This window comes from Natator depressus, chromosome 11 (assembly GCF_965152275.1).
Source record: "Natator depressus isolate rNatDep1 chromosome 11, rNatDep2.hap1, whole genome shotgun sequence".
NCBI lineage: Eukaryota > Metazoa > Chordata > Testudines > Cheloniidae > Natator > Natator depressus.
The window spans coordinates 63,327,927-63,342,266 of record NC_134244.1 but is presented as its reverse complement, the minus strand read 5'-3'; positions in this window follow the sequence as shown (position 1 = coordinate 63,342,266).

Genomic DNA, 14,340 nt, shown 5'->3' with positions numbered 1-14,340 from the left:
CACGGGCATGATGCAGGCAATGAATGAAAATTAATGATACACTTTCTGCTCTATAAAGCAATATCCCCCTCCCTCCTGGCAATTTCAGCAGCTACAGATAAATGAAGAGAAGGGTTGCATTATGTACTAGTAAAATATGGTATTAAGTTCCGTGAATCAAAGGCTCAGCTGATGTCAATTGGGGTTGGCTTCATTGGCTGATTTACATGTGTCGCAAGGTCCAGCATGCTGAGGCATAATACAAGCAACCTCTCCACAACCCAGGCAATAAATAGCTGCCGTACCCCTGTCGTAAGCAAAGCCTGCTACATGTTCTAAATAGCACCGTGTGTTTCTGAGCCCAGGCGAATTTATCCTTTTCCATAGCCTGATAGAATGTCATATGAGTGAAACCTATAGAAATTACTCTGAACCCAGTGGAAATGAATAGGTGACTATTTATAAACCAGTCTAGAGATGTTAGTAGAGAACTGTGTCACTGCCATAAAAGTCTATAGGTTAGTTTAAAAAATTCTATAGAAAGTTTACCATTCTTTATAAGAGAGCCATCTATAATTGAACAAAGGAATCCACCAGGGAATACCCAGACACTGCCAAACTTACCGGAATCACTAACTTCCTTGAGCAGAAATCTCTGAATGTGCATCAAAGCCCTCAGCCTGCATCGTTAAAGTCAATGGAATCTTTGCAATTGACTGCCATTAGCACAGGATGAAGCCCTAAGGAACGACACGATATAGTTTCCGTTGACTTTCCCACACATTTGATAGTCAAGGACTCCATTATTTTTTTTTAAGATTCCCTCACTCTGTTGCGAGAGGTAGATCACTCCCCATAGACCCAGGTTTCAAATCTTTTAGGGAAATCAATCTATGTCAGAGAAACACAGAGACTGAGCAGAAGTCACAGCCCCCAGAATGTTGGATCTCACACTCTAGTAACTCAAGGGGAAACAATATTGCACACAGATAAAAATAAGAAATGGTGGAGGGTCCAGGGTGACGGAATCAAGATTCATAGACAGCGGTGAGACCTTTCTTTCAAAAACGGAGACAAGACACAGTCATTTATTTTTAGGCTACCAAGCATGTCTGTCTGAGATTCACACACTCTCTCCCTCAACGGGACCACATCTGCTTTCCATCATCATACATTCCATCAACCACCACCTCATGGCTCTGGAAACATCAGATGCAAATCTATTGTACATCTTGTGACACTGTACCCCATATTCTTCACAGTGATATTATGATATGATGATGACATAATTTTGGTATCTTTTATGCAAGACAAGTCATGTGAGATGTCATTATGATTTTCTGAATATGATTATCCTATTTGTAGGTGTGTATCATTTTTGTATCTGAAGCTATGAATATTGATTATGTACCTGTATGTCAAATGTAGTTACACCTGGGTAACACCCATTAGACAAGATGTTTTCAGTCTAGAGAGTGGGTAGGGAAGGGTCTATTTGGGGCAATGGGTCATTAGGAAAAAACTTTAGGCCTTAGGAGAAGCTTATCTCCCACCTGGGGACCCTTCCTGTGAACACTACAAAGAGCCTGTGAGTGATGGCTCCTATGACTCTACAAGGACATGTGAGGAGACCACATGTCTCTAGACTCCATCTTGGGATGTCAGTGTTTTTCCACGGACCAGTCACCAGCCAGATCCCTTCCCCCCAGAGTCACCGTGGTTAAACAACAAAGTAAAAGAAGCAGTGAGAGGCAAAAAGGCATCCTTTAAAAAGTGAAAGATAAATTCTAATGAGGAAAACAGAAAAGAGCATAAACTCTGGCAAATGAAGTGTAAAAATATAATTAGAAAGACCAAAAAATAATTTGAAGAACAGCTAGCCAAAGACTCCAAAAGTAATAGCAAAAAAATTTGTAAATACATCAGAAGCAGAAAGCCTGATAAACAACCAGTGGGGCCACTGAACGATTGAGATGCTAAAGGAGCATTCAAGACGATAAGGACATTGCAGAGAAACTAAATGAATCTTTTGCATCGGTCTTCACTGTTGAGGATGTGAGGGAGATTCCCAAACCTGAGCCATTCTTTTGGAGCGACAGATCTGAGGAACTGTCCCAAATTGAGGTGTCATTAGAGGAGGTTTTGGAACAAATTGATAAACTAAATAGTAATAAGTCTCCAGGACCTGATGGTATTCACCCAAGAGTTCTGAAGGAACTCAAATGTGAAAGTGCAGGACTACTAACTGTCATCTGTCACCTATCATTTAAATCAGCTTCTGTACCAGATGACTGGAGGATAGCTAATGTGATGCCAATTTTTAAAAAGGGCTCCAGAGATGACCTTGGCAACTACAGGCCAGTAAGCCTCACTTCAGTACCAGGCAAATTGGTTGAAACTATCGTAAAGAACAAAATTGTCAGACACATAGATTAACATAATTTGTTGGGAAATAGTCAACATGGTTTTGTAAAGGGAAATCATGTCTCACCAATCTACTAGAATTCTTTGAGGGGGTCAACAAGCATGCAGTTGTTGGAACAAAGGAGATCCAGTGGATATAGTGTATTTAGATTTTCAGAAAGCCTTTGACAAGGTCCCTCACCAATGGCTTTTAAGCAAAATAAGCAGTCATGGGATAAGAGGGAAGGTTCTCTCATGGATTGGTAACTGGTTAAAAGATAGGAAACAAAGGGTAGGAATAAATGGCCAGTTTTCAGAATGGAGAGAGGTAAATAGTGGTGTCCCCCAGGGATCTGTACTGGGCCCAGTCCTATTTAACATATTCATAAACTATGACTAAGGGGGGATATGATAGAGGTCTATAAAATCATGAGTGGTATAGAGAAAGTAAATAAGGAAGTTCTCATAATACAAGAACAAGGGGACACCAAATGAAATTAATAGGTAGCAAGTTTAAAACAAACACAAGAAAGTATTTTTTCACGCAACACACTGTCAACCTCTGGAACTCCTTGCCAGAGGGTGTTGTGAAGGCTAATACTATAACGGGGTTCAAAAGGGAATTAGATAGATTCATGGAAGATAGGTCCATCGATGACTGTTAGCCAGGATGGGCAAGAATGGTGTCCCTAGCCTTTGTTTGCCAGAAGCTGGGATTGGGTCACAGGGAATGGATCACTTGACGATAACCTGTCTGTTCATTCCCTTTGAGGCACCTGCCATTGGCCACTGTCAGAGGACAGGATACTGGGCTTGATGGACCTTTGGTCTGACCCAGTAGGGCCACTCTTATGTTCTTTGCTTCTAGCTCTCACATACTTTCTGATCCATATTGTCCCACTGGAGCACAACTGTATCTGCAGAGTTCATAGATCAAATTTCAGTTTTTAATGTAGCTGAGGCTTCATCCACAAATTGCTCTGAAGATATTTAGGATGAAGGCCTTAAACTGGCTCCTGAAGCAGACAGGGAACCCTGGAGGCACTGGAGCTCAGGCATGGTGTGCTCACTGCCCCAGAAGTGGAGAGCAGACACATTGTGTACCAGCTGGATTTTGCCTGTGCACTGTTTAACACTGAGCTTCAGATACAGCGAGTTACAGTAATCCAATCTGGAGGTGATTAAATGTCTGGCTCACAGTGGCCAGGCCTTTGTCCCTGAGGAGGCATTGGAGTGTCCTAGCGAACGCTGACATTTTTAGATGCTAATGTTTCCTCTTCATCCAAGGTTAGTGGTAGCACATCTATCTAATTATCTTGTTTTGTGTGCCTCTATTGAGGTAACACAGGTTTTTATACCATGTCCACCACCATATAGTTGCCTTAATGAATGATCAATACTGAAACTAGATTTTCTTTTTACCTTCTCTTCCCCTTTCCAGGGGCAGATGGGTTGGTTTAGAACATTTATTCAGCGAGCTCTTTTGCACCTTCCCTCCTTGTTCTTTCTCTCTATCACAGGCAGGACAGCCTGTGCCCTACCCTGTGAGATATCACCCTTTTCCCAGGCCCAACTGTCGTACAATAAAGAGTTGCATCACCCAGCTTCAAATGCCGAAGTATTGCAAATGTAGATCTGCTGGTGGGGTTTCATCGACCACCTGCTCAAGAGGAGGTGCTGACATATCCCCATCTATGTAAAAGGCACTGCCTCTAACCCCACCCACACAGAGCGGAGTATGCTTTGCATTTTGTGTGTGAATGCTCTGTCCCTTTGTATGTATAGTTTGACAGAGGAAGACTTAAAGAGCTGTTCAAAATAAGGCTATTCTGTCTTCCAGCCAAGTTAAAATAGTGAAAGAAAAACAGTGAAAGAAAAACAAGCTAACAAGCTCAATAGGTGGAATGGTGAGTTGCATTCATTGCCTTGAAAGCACCCACTCTCTGATTGATTGCATATTTAACATACTGCCGCAATAATGGCTACTTTTACAGCAAGTAGTGTTATTTTCTCTGTTTGAAATGCTATTTTGGTAAGCCCAAAGTTTTTTGTGCTCTTCTCTTGTACTGCACTTAGCTAGCCAATAAGCAGTGTTTTCATCAATAATCATAATTTTATGTGTCTATATGTTTAGCTGTTTCTAAAGCATATCATAGTACATGATATTTTAGCATCAGACAGGACTATCTATTTTGCAACCCAGAGCAATACAGTATCTCTTTTCAAAGTACAGGAAGACAGACAAATTCTAAGCCTTATTTTCCATACTAAAGGATTACATGCATCGCTATCAACTGATGAGAATGTTGCATGTAAAACAATATATCCTGATTACTAAAATTGTAAGATTTACAACAATGCCTTGACAGTTACACACACAAATCTGGTTACCAGTGTCATGCAACTGTTAAAAAATGTTCCTCCACTGTCAAACCTTCTTTCTGAATGGTCACATCTCAGAGATGGTCATTGAGAAAATCAGAACACGTTGCTATTATTCTACAGTACTTCAAAAAAGAACTTACAGTAAGATGGTACACAATCTACAGCACTTACAATAAAGGTCTCTGGAACAAGATATGCAGCAGAGAAATCTCTGAAGATGTAAGTATGGTGGGTCAGATTACAATCTCATTTACACTGGTAAAAATCCAAGCAGGTCCTCTAGATTTACACTGGGACAAACGGAGTTCTGGCATTGGCTCAATAACCATGAATACATGGCTTTTCTCATGTGCCTCTATATATAAGGTGGTATTTGGTTACCTACATACTTAGAAATGATTCACTGCTTTTAAAACTGTGTGAGAGGGACAGTTACTTATGTTCTTTCTACTTTCAGAAATTACGGTCCAGTACACTTTGAAGCCAGAATGAGTAGTTGTATCAGTAAAGTGATCACAATTTGGCCCAGACTACTTCTACTCTCCACCCCTCTCATCCCTTGCCCCACCCACTTGCTCAAGGAGTTCCTACTGTCCCCAACACAATAAGAAGTGTAAGGGGAGATTTTGTTCTTTCTTATTTTCTTGCATGGCTGAGTGAGAGCTAGGACCAGAGCAGGTAAATATATATTGTTTTCCATGAAAAGTGTGAAAGGCAATGTTTCATCAGAATTTTTCATGGAATTGTTCAGGTTTGTAGCAAAAAAACAATCCTGAAATCAAAAAACATGAAGTTTTCAAAGAAAGTTTTCAGGATTAAGTTTCCAGTTAGCTGAAAATCCATTTTCATCCCCAAACAAGTTGTCAAAAATTTTAAAGCAGCTCTTGCTGTGACAATCTAGTCCTAAGTGCTTGAACACCCGCAGCAGGTGAAGAAATGCCTTGCTTTTAATCCGACTCCCCCACCCCCTTCCCTCGCTCAACCTCTTAGTAATGGTGGGTCTTAAAACTAAATTCCCTTTTAATAAAAAGAAAAAGGGCTTGTACGTTTCATTTTTCACAGCCTTGAAAGAGTTACTCCTCCTGAGCAGGTTGTCAGATAGCTGAAATCTGAGCCTGTACCTTTCTGAAGCTGTATTGTTTCATTTAAATTAAAACTACAGAATTCTGTAGTTTTAGTTTAAATAAAATATACAAGTTCAGACTTGTGACTATAAAGTGAAATTGGCCTCCCAGAGAAATCCATCTGTGACTATCAAGGGAGGAGTTTATATATATATCTATTCAGGAGAGGAAATTAATGCAGTAACTTTGGTAAATGTTGACTTTTAGATGGCGGTCATTATACAACATTATCGTTTCTGAAGCACTTTTCTGTAGACAGTTGTGTATGAGAATTTGGACATTATCATGTGATTGAACATTATCATGTGGCATTGAACATTATCATGTGGTTTGTTCTGCCTCTGTAGACAAACACTGGGGGTGAAGTGGAATGGAATTTTGACAGCTTTACTCATGAATATGTAACAGCCATTCAAGCATGTCCTCTGCTTTTGCCTCGTTTTCAGTCCTTCACAGTGCTCATTTCTTAGGCTGAAGCATCTGGAACCACAAAGTTTGGAAGCTGCACTGCAACTAACAATCCAACAGCTTCCAGCATACAGACTCTTCAAACCACTTGGGAAGATTTTGCTTGTGCATTTTTGTTGATTCTCACTGTGCCCAGGGTTTCTGCTTCTTGTGAGCGCTTCTTTTATTTGCACTAAAACTTAGCCTTGTTCAAAAGCAGGACAGAACAAAAACGGCCTGATGGTGTGTCCCAAGGCAGATCTGTCTTCTTGACAAGATGACTCTCATTGTTATTTTATAGGCAACATTTTTGCCAAAGGGACTCAGTTCCTTACACTTTGCCATGCATTGTAATAGCATTAACTCTGAAGTCATGGGTGGATGGACTGTAATATGTAATTCCTTCCTGATAGCCATTGTAACTGAGCAATACACTCATTCCTCCTAGCCTACCAAGGCCCAGATCTGGGGCAAAGACCCGAAACGAGGGATGTGAAAAATTGTTCCTGCAGGAAATTTAATACACGGTGGGATTCATCCCTCTAATTCTATAATCTCTGCCTTATTTCAGATATAATGTCAATTGTTTTCAACAATAAAAGTGTGGGGAATATGTCTTTGTATTAACACACGTTAGCTGGGGACTAAAATAAGTGGTGATCCTCAAGATGAGGTGCACTTGAGAGGTCTGAATACTTTATAAAGGATCATTATTTGTATTGCAAAAATGGATCTATTCCATTGTTCATTAGGGGATGTGTAGGTGGAAGAGGTGACTCAGCAATGGCATGCCCCCTTGTGGCTGGACATGGCAGCACTTTCCTCTAGCATCTTCTGACCGCTGCTTGGCTCTGTGGTGGGCTGCCTCTTCTCATGACTCAGCCCTCCAGCCGGGTCAGGTTTAGTCCCTCCCCTTCTGGGCTAAAGAAGGAGTCAAATAAACCTAAATCAAACAAACATAACTCTTCCCTGCTATCCAGACTCACTCCTCCAGACATTGCACCCCTTCTCAAGCTCTGCAGGGTTATCCTCCTGCTCTTGTGTAGAGTGACACCTCATGGGGCTTCCTCCCTGGAGGCCTGGCTCTGAACTCTATAGTCTTCTCTCCGTGTGTCAGGGTGTTTTCACACCACCCTTCCTGGTCCCTGGTAGGGGGAACCCAGGCTCTCCCTTTCCTCTGCATCCCAGTCTCAGGACCCTGGGGTAAGCAGCTATGGTCTGCTCCCCAAGACACCTTGCTGTCTCCCTGACTTCTTCCTACCTTGGCCTTTCTTCAGGACTACCCCTCCCCTGGGCTTTCTGTATTTCTACCTCTCTCTAGGCCCTCCCTTCACTGTCTAGCAACCACAGAGGAACTGCAGAGTTCTTCTACCTGCAGCCTCCTTCTCACCTGGGCTTCCCGCCTTTATTCTCTGCATCCAGCCTGGCTTCATCATCAAGTGGGCCTGGCCCTCACTCCAGCCAGGTGCCATAACTAGGTTGTATAGCTCCAGTTAACCCTTTTAGCACCAATGTGAGATGTATACTCCATCCCAGGGAGCAAACATGGAACCTCTAAACCATCATGAACAATACAAACCTATGCAAGGTAGGAGAACATGCTCCTTAGGGCTACTTGCTCCTGTTTCCCTCTCCCCTGTTCCGTTTCTTTTGTATAGCGGGCAGTGTCTACAGGATAAACATTGTGCAATCTAAATATATTAAAAAGGTCCGTATGGCAAATATGAATGGACAAAGGTTCCATGCTGCATACTACTTTGGGGGCTGGTGGAATCTCCATTGCTTGAAGTCTTTAAATCAAGGTTGGATCTCTTTCTAAAAGAAATGCTGTAGCGGAGACAGAAGTTATGGCGTTGAGCCAGGAATTCCTGGCTGAGGTTCTATGGCCTGTGTTATGCAGGAGGTCAGACTAGACGATCATAATGGCCCCTTCTGGCCTTAAAAATCTGTGAAGAGCGGGCAATTATTTTTGTATTCCTAAGTAATTCACCTAGCGTCACCTTCAACAAGAGCCTTAAAAATGGGCTAGAAAGGGGGGGAAAGGTCTTCGCACCTGAGAAGAGACTCATCCAACCCAGATTATCTGCCTTGTTCACTTTGTTTAAATAATGGAACTCAAATTCTAGCCTTTACAGTTGCTGGAATGTTTGCTTAGTAGTTCTGAGTGCAGACAGGCAATACATTTCATTGTCAGCACTGCTTCCGCTAGACTGGTACACAAACAAATAATTACACAGAGAAAAAATATGTTATTGCAGGGATAATTAAGGATTGTGGCTTTGGAAGGAATTATGCAACTGAGTGGCTATCATAATCACCAGAGGCATCTGCCTAAAGGTAATTACGTTAAAAGCCAAGTTAAACAGCTTCTTCTTTTTACCGACTATATTACTGCGCTACATTGTTTTAAAACACTCCGTTGAAAAATGAGCGACTTTGGGGGAAATGATCTGAGGCAGAGCAAGAGCACAAGTCAGACAAAGAAGAACGAGAAAGGAGAGAGAAGGAACAATGGCAGACTAGAGCGACGATCGGGCACGTCTCCACCACAAATTAAGGTCTAGTGGTGGCACATGTAGGCATACCCACACTAGATTTAACCTAGCTAGTATAGGTAATAGCAACAGTGAGGACGTGGTGGCATGGACTGGCAACCTGAGTACCTACCCTGGATCCCCAACAAGCTTGTACATGGGTTGCTAGCTCACACTGACACCTGCGCTGCTATGTCTTCACTGCTCTTGTTACCTGCACTAGCTACATTAAAGCTAGCATAGAGTGCCTACCCTAGCTACAATTACACCTTCATTTGCAGTGTACACACCCATTATCTTGACCCTACATCAGATCTGCTCTGGCCTCCCCAAGCCCCACCTTCCTGATGCGATCGCTCTACAAACATTGAAATCTTCTTCACTAAGTACAGTCGGCTGAAACAACCTAAAGCAAGAGGCCTCCTCCCTCAAGACCGCTAGCCCTGATCAGGGGAATATTTCACTCTAACCCTACCAGAAATATCAACCAGAGAGGAAGTGTTTGAAAGGTGACTTCTGAGGAGTAGTCCCCAGAGTTCTTTAGTTCCAGAGCTGCACACGTGATGTTTTCACTGCTGCTCCAGCTACCTTCGTAATTCGTGTGCATCTCCACTCTGTTTTCACTGTTTGGCACAGGAATACGAGGTCTATCGAGTGGAAGTAAGTTCTCCCAAGCTCTGTTGTGACTGCCGGTGTCTTCTGAACATCTCTGTCATTCTTCCTAGCTTGCAGAAACTCCAGCTCCACAAAAAAGCCTTTTGCAAATTCTAAAGATAGCCACCATCTTCAGAAGAGCTCCTGTTAGAAACAAAACTGGTGACTGGCTTGGGCGGGGAGGAAGAGGGGCGTGTATCAGTAATGGGGATAGAATCCTTTCAGTCCTAGAAGTGGCTTCTCCAAAGCAGCAGGGTGGAAATACATGGATGGGGTAGTGCTGAGGAATCTCGCCCTGACACGGCTCATGTTTTACCTATCCAATGTAGACAATATTTCAGTCCCCATAATGGCCAGTCTGCCACCTTCAATAAGCACCAAGCGTGAGATTTTGAAGAGCAGGAGTACAGCCCTGCTCTGAACAAAAAGAGGGGATCTGGAGGTGGGGGAGATTGTCCCTTTTCATTTCAACAATACAATTCGCTGAGCCAGACCCACCCTGTAATAGATACAGACACCTTTCGTACCTGAGACAGAGTGTATCTAGAACAGGGGTGGGCAAACTTTTTGGCCAATCACTATCAGAGAATAGGTATTCTATTCCAGCACAGCAAAATTTTACAGCCAAGTTTTGTTTGTTTATTTCTAAACCTCGGGTGTAAAGTTAGTTAAAAACAGAGAGGTTAGGATGACAGAATCCACGGCTCAACAAGAGCTGGAATTAGCCAGATTTCAGGCTGAGGAAAAACAAAAGGAACATGAAAGACAGATAGAACTCATGTGGCTGAAGAAGGAGGTACAGGAGGCTGCCCACAGGAGGGAAATGGAGGCAAGGAAGCATGTGGAGGAGGAGAAGGAAAAAGAGAGGAAGCATGTGGAGGAGGAGAAGTAAAAAGAGAGGAAGCATGCACTGGAGATGGAGAAGGTAAAGGCTCAGCAGAATATACCAACAAACCCTAGCAATCCTTCTCCAGGTACCACTTCCCATCCCAGAAAGTTCCCCACCTACAAGGCAGGCGATGATACTGAGGCCTTCTTAGAAAACTTCGAAAGGGCCTGCCTTGGGTACAGCATCTCTACAGACCAATACATGGTAGAGCTGAGGCCGCAGCTCAGTGGACCCTTAGCTGAGGTGGTAGCTGAAATGCCTAAAGAACACATGAACAAGTATGAATTGTTAAAATCCAAGGCGAGAGTCAGAATGGGGATAACACCCGAGCATTCTCGTCAGAGGTTCAGAGCCCTAAGGTGGAAACCAGACGTGTCATTTACCCGACATGCCTACCACCTTGTGAATCATTGGCATGCCTGGATAACAGGAGCAAGTGTTGAATCTCCAGTAAATTTGCCCTTCCTAATGCAAATGGAACAATTCTTAGAGGGTGTTCCTGAGGAAATAGAAAGATACATCCTAGATGGGAAGCCCAAAACTGTAATCAAGGCAGGAGAGATTGGAGCCAGATGGGTGGAGGTGGCAGAGAAGAAGAAAACTGGTCGCAGTTGGAGCGGAGACCAGAAGGGACGACCCCAGACCACACCCTATTACCAGGGGCCGCCCAAGGCCCCACCTACCTCCCAAAGAACCCTCCAGACACCTTATCGTCCCACCACCCCGTTCTCCAGCAACCCACCTCGCCCCAGTGACCCGTCAGCTGGACGATGTTTTAAATGTAACGAGCTGGGGCATGTAAAGGCCAACTGCCCCAAGAACCCCAACAGATTACAGTTCATTGCACCGGAATCACACCAGAGGTCCGCAGGCCCAGATACCTCCCAGATACCCTTGGAGCGGAGGGAAACCGTGCGTGTGGGCGGGAAGAAGGCCACCACGTGGAGGGACACTGGAGCACAAGTGTCAGCTATCCATGCTTCCTTAGTGGACCCCAATTTAATCAACCCAGAGATCCAAGTGATGATTCAACCCTTCAAGTCCAACTCTTTCGATTTGCCTACAGCCAAGTTTCCTGTCCAGTACAAGGGCTGGTCAGGAACGTGGACTTTTGCAGTCTATGATGATTATCCCATCCCCATGCTGTTGGGGGAAGACTTGGCCAATCATGTGAAGCGGACCAAGAGGGTGGGAATGGTCACCCGCAGCCAGGCTAAACAAGCCATGAGGCCTAGCTCTGTTCCGGAAACTTCTATCAGGACCCGGTCAGAGGTGATGGACCCTGACCCCAGGCCAATGTCTGCAACAGCAGTAGTGGATCCAGTCCCAGAGACCCAGACGGAACCAGTCCCAGAACCGGAACCAGCCGAACAACCAACACCAGACCCATTGCCAGCACTGAATCCAGTACTTGCAACCTCAACACCAGAGGGCCCCACCGAACCTGAACCGGCAGCAGCCCATAACCCCACACAAGAGGCTCAGCCAGAGCTTGAACCCCAACAGAGTGTCCCAGCGGAAAGCGGTTCACAGTCAACAGAAACAGCCCCATCCCCTACATCACTTCCAGAGGGACCAAGCATAGGTCCACAATCCAATGAGGAACTGATGTCTCCAGCATCAAGGGAACAGTTCCAGATCGAACAGGAAGCAGATGAAAGCCTCCAGAGAGCTTGGACGGCGGCACGGAGCAACCCACCGCCTCTCAGCTCTTCTAATCGATCCAGGTTTGTTGTAGAAAGAGGACTTTTATACAAGGAAACTTTTTCTGGTGGACACCAGGAAGACTGGCATCCTCAGAGACAGTTGGTAGTTCCAACTAAATACCGGGCCAAGCTCTTGAGCTTAGCCCACGATCACCCTAGTGGCCATGCTGGGGTGAACAGGACCAAAGACGGTTTGGGGGGGTCATTCCACTGGGAGAGAATGGGCAAGGATGTTTCTACCTATGTCCGGTCTTGTGAAGTATGCCAAAGAGTGGGAAAACCCCAAGACCAGGTCAAAGCCCCTCTCCAGCCACTCCCCATCATTGAAGTTCCATTTCAGCGAGTAGCTGTGGATATTCTGGGTCCTTTTCCGAAAAAGACACCCAGAGGAAAGCAGTACATACTGACTTTCATGGATTTTGCCACCTGATGGCCGGAAGCAGTAGCTCTAAGCAACACCAGGGCTAAAAGTGTGTGCCAGGCACTAGCAGACATTTTTGCCAGGGTAGGTTGGCCCTCCGACATCCTCACAGATGCAGGGACTAATTTCCTGGCAGGAACTATGGAAAACCTTTGGGAAGCTCATGGGGTAAATCACTTGGTTGCCACTCCTTACCACCATCAAACAAATGGCATGGTGGAGAAGTTTAATGGAACTTTGGGGGCCATGATACGTAAATTCGTAAATGAGCACTCCAATGATTGGGACCTAGTGTTGCAGCAGTTGCTCTTTGCCTACAGAGCTGTACCACACCCCAGTTTAGGGTTTTCCCCATTTGAACTTGTATATGGCCGTGAGGTTAAGGGGCCATTACAGTTGGTGAAGCAGCAATGGGAGGGATTTACACCTTCTCCAGGAACTAACATTCTGGACTTTGTAACCAACCTACAAAACACCCTCCGAACCTCTTTAGCCCTTGCTAAAGAAAACTTACTGGATGCTCAAAAAGAGCAAAAAGCCTGGTATGATAAACATGCCAGAGAGTATTCCTTCAAAGTAGGGGACCAGGTCATGGTCTTAAAGGCGCTCCAGGCCCATAAAATGGAAGCATCGTGGGAAGGGCCATTCACAGTCCAGGAGCGCCTGGGAGCTGTTAATTATCTCATAGCATTCCCCACCTCCAACCGAAAGCCTAAGGTGTACCATATTAATTCTCTAAAGCCCTTTTATTCCAGAGAATTAAAGGTTTGTCAGTTTACAGCCCAGGGAGGAGACGACGCTGAGTGGCCTGAAGGTATCTACTACGAAGGGAAAAGTGCTGGTGGTGTGGAAGAGGTGAACCTCTCCATGACCCTTGGGGGTATGCAGCGACAGCAGATCAAGGAGCTGGGCACTAGCTATGCGCCAACGTTCTCAGCCACCCCAGGGCTGACTGAACGGGCATACCACTCCATTGACACAGATAATGCTCGCCCAATTAAAGTCCAACCTTACCGGGTGTCTCCTCTAGCTAAAACTGCTATAGAACGGGAGATCCAGAATATGTTACAGATGGGTGTAATCCGCCCCTCTGGAAGTGCATGGGCATCTCCAGTGGTTCTAATTCCCAAACCAGATGGGGAAATAGGTTTTTTCATGGACTACCATAAGCTAAATGCTGTAACTCGCCCAGACAACTATCCAATGCCATGCACAGATGAACTATTAGAGAAACTGGGACAGGCCCAGTTCATCTCTACCTTGGACTTAACCAAGGGGTACTGGCAGGTACCGCTAGATGAATCTGCCAAGGAAAGGTCAGCCTTCACCACACATCTGGGGCTATATGAATTTAATGTCCTCCCTTTCGGGCCGCGAAATGCACCTGCCACCTTCCAAAGACTTGTAGATGGTCTCCTAGCGGGATTAGGAGAATATGCAGTCGCCTACCTTGACGATGTGGCCATATTTTCAGATTCCTGGGCAGACCACCTGGAACATCTACAAAAAGTCCTTGAGCGCATAAGGGAGGCAGGACTAACTGTTAAGGCTAAGAAGTGTCAAATAGGCCTAAACAGAGTGACTTACCTTGGACACCAGGTGGGTCAAAGAACTACCAGCCCCCTACAGGCCAAAGTGGATGCTATCCAAAAGTGGCCTGTCCCAAAGTCAAAGAAACAGGTTCAATCCTTCTTAGGCTTGGCCGGTTATTACAGACGATTTGTACCGCAATACAGCCAAATCGCCACCCCACTGACAGACCTAACCAAAAAGAAACAGCCAAATGCCGTTCAGTGGA